The sequence below is a fragment of the Vespa mandarinia genome, chromosome 17 (assembly GCF_050613455.1).
Source record: "Vespa mandarinia isolate Hongniang chromosome 17, ASM5061345v1, whole genome shotgun sequence".
Classification (NCBI taxonomy): domain Eukaryota; kingdom Metazoa; phylum Arthropoda; class Insecta; order Hymenoptera; family Vespidae; genus Vespa; species Vespa mandarinia.
In genome coordinates this window covers 2192501-2200000 of record NC_140826.1, presented here as the reverse complement: position 1 = coordinate 2200000, position 7500 = coordinate 2192501, and the positions used below count along the sequence as shown (strand labels likewise).

Below are 7500 nucleotides of genomic sequence, written 5' to 3'. Positions count from 1 at the left end.
AATTTACGAAGGATCGAATAAGTTAAACTTATGTCAAACGTTCCTCTATTATCAAGAGGCGTAAGAGGGAAGAGAGGAGATAGGGAAGGGGGTGAGAAAAACAAATTATCCCTTTTCCTTATCTTCTTCTGCAACGATGATAATCCTTCGTAGAAATTCGATCGTTTATCTTCCACTCTAACTCCCGTGGTTGATGGCCACGAGAGATGTAATACATGGACGACACCAAAATGTTCATGGTTAATTAAAAGATAATGAGAGAAAAACAAAAAAAGAAAAAAAAAAAGGAAGAAAAATATCAAGAAGTCAAAGAACAAAATCGAAGAAGTAAAAACGAAGAAGAAAAAAGAAGGTAGAAAGTAAAAAAAAAAAAAAAAAAAAAAAGAATAAAAATAACCGACGTGCAAAAAAATGGCAAACGAAAATCTTGTCGTGAATCTTCCAAGACGATTATTATACTTCTTTTCACAATGAAATCTTCTTTTTATATATACGTGTTATACGTACATATATACGTATATATATATATATATTTATATATATACATAATATATATATATATTTCTTTTTTTTTCTCGTTCTCTTTTACTTTCTATGATGTATATCTCGCACGCGATCTCAGCTTCTTCCTCGATGGAAGAATACGACAATAAGACGCGAGGCCGGCTAAACTCTTCGATACGTTCGAGAGACAAGTATTACTACTACTCTTTTTTTTTCTTTCTTTCTCTGTCTGTCTGTCTCTCTCTCTCTCTCTCTTTCTTTCTCTCTCTCTCTCTCTCTCTCTCTGTCTTCTTTTCCTTTCTCTCTTCCTCACTACCTCAGAGGACGGAGGAGGAAGGAGAGCACGGCCCGCTTCCTACGACTGCCGGCTGTCGACTGTGTGCTGTATTGCGTGTGCATGTATATATCCTCATTGGGCTCCCGCCTCTGCCGCTACAAAACTCTTGCCGGCGCCGCTGCCGCCACCACCACCACCACCATCACTGCCATCGCCGCCACCGCCGTCGTCGCCACCACCACCACCACCACCACCACCACCACCACCACCACCACCACCAATCTACTACTACTACTACTATTACTAATACACTACTGTCCTCAATGTTACCTACAACAACGACGACAACGACGACGATGTGATAAGGACGATGAAAATGATGATGAAGACAATAAAGACGATGAAGATGATGAAAATGATGAAGATGAAGATGATGAAAATGATGAAGATAAAGATGAAAGTGATGATGAAAACTATGAACACTATGAAGACGACGATGGTGATGATGATGATGATAATGATGATGATGAAAATGATATGAAGATAATTGAAGACAATGAAAACCATGAAGACGATGAATACGACGATGATTTGAAATTTTTCTTTTCCTTCCATTTATACTGCTAGGCCTTCTTCTTCATTTATTTCTTCTTCTTTCTCTTCATTTATTTCTTCTTTTTTTCTTTATTTATTTTTTCTTTTTCTGCATTTATTTCTTCTTCTTCTTCTTCTTCTTCATTTGTTTCTTCGTCTTCTTCTTCTTTATCTACTTCGTTTTCGTTTTCTTCTTCTTTTTCTTCTTTTTCATTTATTTCTTCTTTTTCTTCTTCTTCATTTATTTCTCGTTTTTCTTCTTCTACTTTTTCTTTTTCATCTGCTACTCTTCTTCTTCTACTTCTTCTTCTTCTTCTTCTTCTTCTTCTTCTTCAAGACAGAAAAGGCTTTGCAAAGGCTACCGATTATTATGTCTTCGACTTCTTGCTCTCGTTCCGCTTTCTCTTCCCTCCCTCTCCCCACCCCCTCTCTCTCTCCACATCCTTCTCCTCTTCTTCTCTCTTACTGTTCTTCTTCTTCTTATTCTTGTTTTTCGATACCGTAATTCACGGTAAATCTTCCGACTGCATTCTCCAAGTCCTTACAAAATGTAAGCCTTTTGTAAATCATTTCTTCATTGATATTATCCAATAATGCGAGAATATAATGAATATGTGTGGGTTTATGAACGATCAGTCAGTTCGTTTCAATCAAAGATATTAATTTACTCTCGAAGAATGCAATTTTTTTTTCTTTTTTTTTTTTTTTCTTTTTTTTCTTCTTTTACTTTTCTTCTCCCCATAAATTCTAATAGTTCGTTTGATTTTTTCTTTTTCTTTTCCAAAGACAGATAAATTTATTTCTTTATGTTGGATTGTAAATTTGATTATACCCTTTACGAAATAACTTCCCCTTTTGTAAATCCATCCTCTTTGATAATCTATAATAAAAGATATAATAGAAACGTTAGGATATATGAAAGGATATACCATTCTGATGAAATATCAAGGATACTTATTTATCGTACATACAAACGTTTCCACAAATTACAAAAGTTTTTTTTCTTTTTAGAATGAATATCCTTTCTAATTTATTTTCTTTGCTTAACTTACACTATATACATATATATATATATATATATATATATATGTGTGTGTGTGTGTGTGTGTGTATGTAAATAAGAATATAATTAAAAAAAATAATAAATAAATAAACAACAGAGAATAAAATTCAAATAATGAATCTTATTTTAATTTTCTCATTTCGGATTCAATTGAAGACAGATTTTTATTTACTTACAAATTGATTGTTAAACAAATTCCAATAGCTTTTCTATAAAAAAAAAAAAAAATAAATATGATTGAATATGTTGTATTGTATTTTCTCGATTAATGGCATCCTGTGTAATTCAATTTCTTCTTCTGCTTATCTAATCGAGAAAATAGTAGAAACATTAAAGTGTGAAGAATTTCATTGTCACGTAGATATTTACTTACTCACCAAGATTACAAATTCTAACAGATATTCTTTAAATAGATATACATTTACTATATTTCTTATCTCAATGAATGATAATTTATTTATTCTTTAAAAATGGCGTTGTTTCGACTACCATTTTGTTTAGTAAGCTATGAAAAAAAAAAAATAATAGAAACATTATAAAGAATAATATATATAAATATATATTAGGAATTATTATTACGAATATTAAATTATATAATTATTGTCGAAAGTATGAAATGAAATTAATTGAACGTTTTAATACAAAAAGTATTAATCCTTTAAAAAATGGCGTCCCTTTCTTATCCATCTTGTTTGCTAACCTACAAAAAAGAAAAAGAAAAAAAGAAAAAAGCAACAATACAAATATTAGAATAAAACATAATATAAACATCAGATAAACACTTATGTATATTAAATCATACGATTGCCGAATGAATGAGAAATGTAATAATTTCCATAAAAAAGAATGTCCCTTGTATTGTGATACACCTTATTTGCTAACCTATACAAAAAAATAAATAAATAAATAAATAAACCAATCTATAAAAGAAAACAAAGAAAGAAGAAACAAAAAGAATATAATTTATTGATTTAAGAATGTGCAAACGAAACAAAATTGCAAAACAATCGTTCTCGAATAAATGAAAAATCTATACTTTAGACTGACATACTACAAAAAACTATACGTCAGATAAACGAATATAATTAGATTTAATTATTAAAAAGAACATTGATATAATAATAATCGAGAGATTAGCTCTGGGGTTAGATGAAAATAATGAGGAGAAGGAGGATGAAGAGAAGAAGAAAGAAGAAAAGGAGGAGGAGCAGGAGAAGCAGGAGGAGCAGGAGCAAGAGGAGGAGGAGGAGGAGGAGGAGGAAGAGGTAGAGATAAAGGTGAAGTAAAGGATTTGTGCTGTAGGAACTTTCAGGGCAGGGATTCTTCGCGAGAGATGCGAATGTGAATTCGCTTCGTTCTCTTTTGCAACTCTTCTCTCGTGCTACTTCGTGCCGTTTCGTGACTCCGAGCCGGAGAGTTTTAACTCTCCACTTACCGGCACGTCGTCGTCGTCGCCGTCGTCGTAGTCGTCGTCGTCGTAGTCGTCGTCGTAGTCGTCGTCGTCGTCGTTCATAAGTGTAGATGACGCGCCGCCATGGGTCCATAACACAATGATATATGTATTACAATAGTGGGAGCCTTTCCTCCATCTGTCCTAGGACGTACTTCGTTTCTTACCCTTTTTTTTTAAGTGCTTCTTTTTTTCCCTTTTCTCTCTCTCTCTCTCTCTCTCTTTCGTTCTCCCTTTCATTCTTTTTTTTGTGTTTACCCTTCTCTTAGTTGACATCCCTCAACTCGCACTTTATTTCTTCTTCCTTTTTGTCTTCTTTTTTTTATTGTTTTTGTTTTCTTTATTTCCTTTCTTCTATCCTTCGTTCCTTCCTTCCTTCAAAAGAAGAGGACACTTCTACGTGATTTAAAAGTACTCCTTTACTACAGAAAGTGTAAAGTTCTTTGAAACGAATTACCCAACAATATATTAAAAACCTTTGTACACTTTTTAATTATAAAATTTAATCGTTTATTTCTATTTGGACTTTTTTTATTTTCTTTTTCTCTTATGTATTATCATTATAATAACCATGTATTGTGTTATTTATTTTTTAATTTTTGTTTCGTGGAAAATTAATTATGTATTTGCTGTATTATATCTTTCTTGCAATATATAAAATATATATATATAAAAAAAAAAAAAAAAACGATTGCACGTATCATTTTTTAAATACAATAACACATTTTTCTTTTTTCATTTTAATCAAGTTTGCGTTCCGTTAAAAAAGGACAACTGCTTTTATTTATTTATTTTTTTTTTTTTTTTTTTTTTTTTTTAATGATTAACGAATTTAGTTAGAAAATAGCCATAATAATTATAATAAATTTTTACTATAGATATATTCATCAATCACGATTTAAATTCACGTTGAAGATAATTAAATAAGGGAAGCTTGATGATGATGATGATGATGATGATGATGATGATGATGATGATGATGATTAGAATGATTAGATACAAGAAATACTTTATAATGAGCTCCTTCGTACTTACAACCCTTGTAGATTTTACCGTGTAACTCCACCGTGTTAATACGGAAGGGGGAATTACACATCCGCGTTGACATCTGACCTCTGATTATTCCAATCTCTATTCTTTTTCTGAAGCTTATGTTTTAGATATTCTTATTAGTGTTCTAGTTAACGTTACTTCCGGTGATAACGAATCCCATAAAGTCGTATAGTCCATCCTTTTCCTTCAGGTTTTTCTGGAAAACAAAACACATTACCACGTTTCTAATTATTATTATTATTATTATTATTATTATTATTATTATTATTATTATTATTATTATTATTATTATTATTATTATTATTATTATTATTATTATTATTATTATTATTAAGTTGAAAATAAACAAAAAGGGACTTAATGTTAAATTGAAAATTGTATTAATACTTTGGCATAGAATTAAAGATCCATTTATTACATATATTTTTTTGAAATAAGAAAAATGTTCGTTTATCTTTTTCTTTTTTTACTATTATTATTGTTTATTATTATTATTATTATTATATTGTTTTTGATTAAGATCATAAAAAAAAAAAGATAAGTAACAATATATGGATATTATTTTGTTAAAAAAAAAAATTATTAATTCGTCAAACATATAATTAGATATAAGTTATTCGCTTGATAGGAACAAAATAAATAAAATATAAGAAAAAAAACTATAGAAATACGTAGAAACATATTATATCAATCATTTGATTCATAGAATGAGAATATGTTATACGAAACATTATAATAATCAAATTTATTCCTTATTAATTATTAATCGTCATAAATATAAATTTAAAACGTACAAATGAATTATCCATTGGATAAAATTTCAATAATCTTATTGTTCAATGATAAATATTATTTAAATGAAAACATTTATGATCGATTTTAATGCTAAAGACAGAACTTGGATTTTAACGTTCATATTTAAGAGACCTTAGAATCTAAAGATCTATAAAAAGTTAACTCTTTTTATTTTAAAGTACATAAAGTACGTGTGTATATATATATATATATATATATATATATATATATATATATATATATGTATATAAGTATTTCGAACGTTGTTTCTTCGTCGATTTATATCACGTAGGATTATACAGGTATATACACACACACGTATACATTATACACGTGTATGTATATTAAACGAAACGAGAAAGCGTGACTTCGATGGAATCCCTGAGTGAAGTCACCTCTCCCCGGAAATTACCGATCGATTTCGAGGAACTCGAACGGTGCATGTTGCTTTCACTTTATAACGTATGTGTACACGGAACGACCCTGCTGCTGTCACCACCATTACTACCACCTCCCATCATCACCACCTCCATCACCACCCCCACTACCGTTATATCAATCCTGTCCACCATCAACATCACTCTGCTACAATTTTACAATAACCCTCTTCTTGGTCGTTCATTTTTCTTTCTTTCTTTCTTTCTTTCTTTTTCTTTTTTTTTTTTTTTAATATCCTTTTCTTCCCTTTTTTCTTTTTCTTCGTTCGTTCGTTCGTTCGTTCGTTTTGTTATTTGTTTTTCTTAGAAAGAAAAAGAGCTTCGCGTGACACTCGTCGTACGCGATACTCTCGTAGTTAAAATACGTGGAAAATACATTAGAAAACAGGAACCCACTGACGTTCGATCTATGACAAAGGAGAAATGCGAGAAAGTATTTTAACGATTATGATTATGAAATTAGATATACCGAGATTATATTACAGAGAATTTTTTTTTCTTTTTTTATTCGACAAATTAAAAGAAATCCATCGAAATACAAAATTATTATTCTTCGACTAATGGGAACAAGGTACGGGAATATAGAATGGAAGGATTGGTGGATCATTTAAAAAAAAAAAAAAAAAAAAAAAAAGAAAAGAATCAATTTAACTTAGTAGACTCGTACGGATTAATTATTGCAATTTTTACTCAACTTGACCTTGCTATGATTTGATAAGAACAAAAAAAAAAAAAAAAGAAAACAATACAAAAAAGAAATTCTTCTATGAAGATGCGAAAAGAGAGAAGCAATCGATTTTGGAAATTTCCCTTTAAGGAACTTTTGACCTATTCTGTACCTAATTCGCTAAGTTATTTTTGAAAGAATTAAATAGTACTTGGATCAAATAAAAATCCTAGGAAGAGTTGAAGGGTAAATCGTACGGGCTTACGATTAGATAGTCCGTTCTTCGTTAGAACCGATTAAGCGTTCGTTTAATAGTTGCGTTAAACTTGAGTCATATCCGTGAAACCGCATAATAGACCTTCGACTTCAATTTGAATATTTTAGGAACGTTCATATACGTACTTGTGCGCTGTTTCTCAATATTTTCTCGTAATTATCGATTTTCAATTAGCACGATAACATTTTTGTATATTCATTCCCATTCTTTCCTTTACTTTCAATATTTTCGATCTTAATTAGATACAATTAAAATATGTTAATTAATGTCTCTTTAATTGATCAATACTTTTCTTCGAATAAATCTGTATTGCACAATTGTATTTTGACGAGAGACTATGTTACATTATTTCATTTCAATTTTAATCCAAATTTTATCTGCAA

The 7500-nt window shown here is 30.1% G+C and overlaps 1 long non-coding RNA gene across 1 annotated transcript in view; it reads right to left on the bottom strand.

Moving 5' to 3' along the window:
- Positions 1-3177: 3177 nt before the first annotated feature.
- The window catches only part of LOC146872454 (uncharacterized), a 19798-nt gene continuing 15475 nt past the window's right edge, over positions 3178-7500 (bottom strand). The window contains exons 8-11 of the long non-coding RNA XR_014983162.1: positions 7243-7494; positions 6149-6580; positions 4924-5137; positions 3178-4263 (exon numbers count right to left, since the gene is read on the bottom strand). This is a non-coding gene — a long non-coding RNA (uncharacterized LOC146872454). The remainder of the gene's footprint in view (positions 4264-4923; positions 5138-6148; positions 6581-7242; positions 7495-7500) is intronic.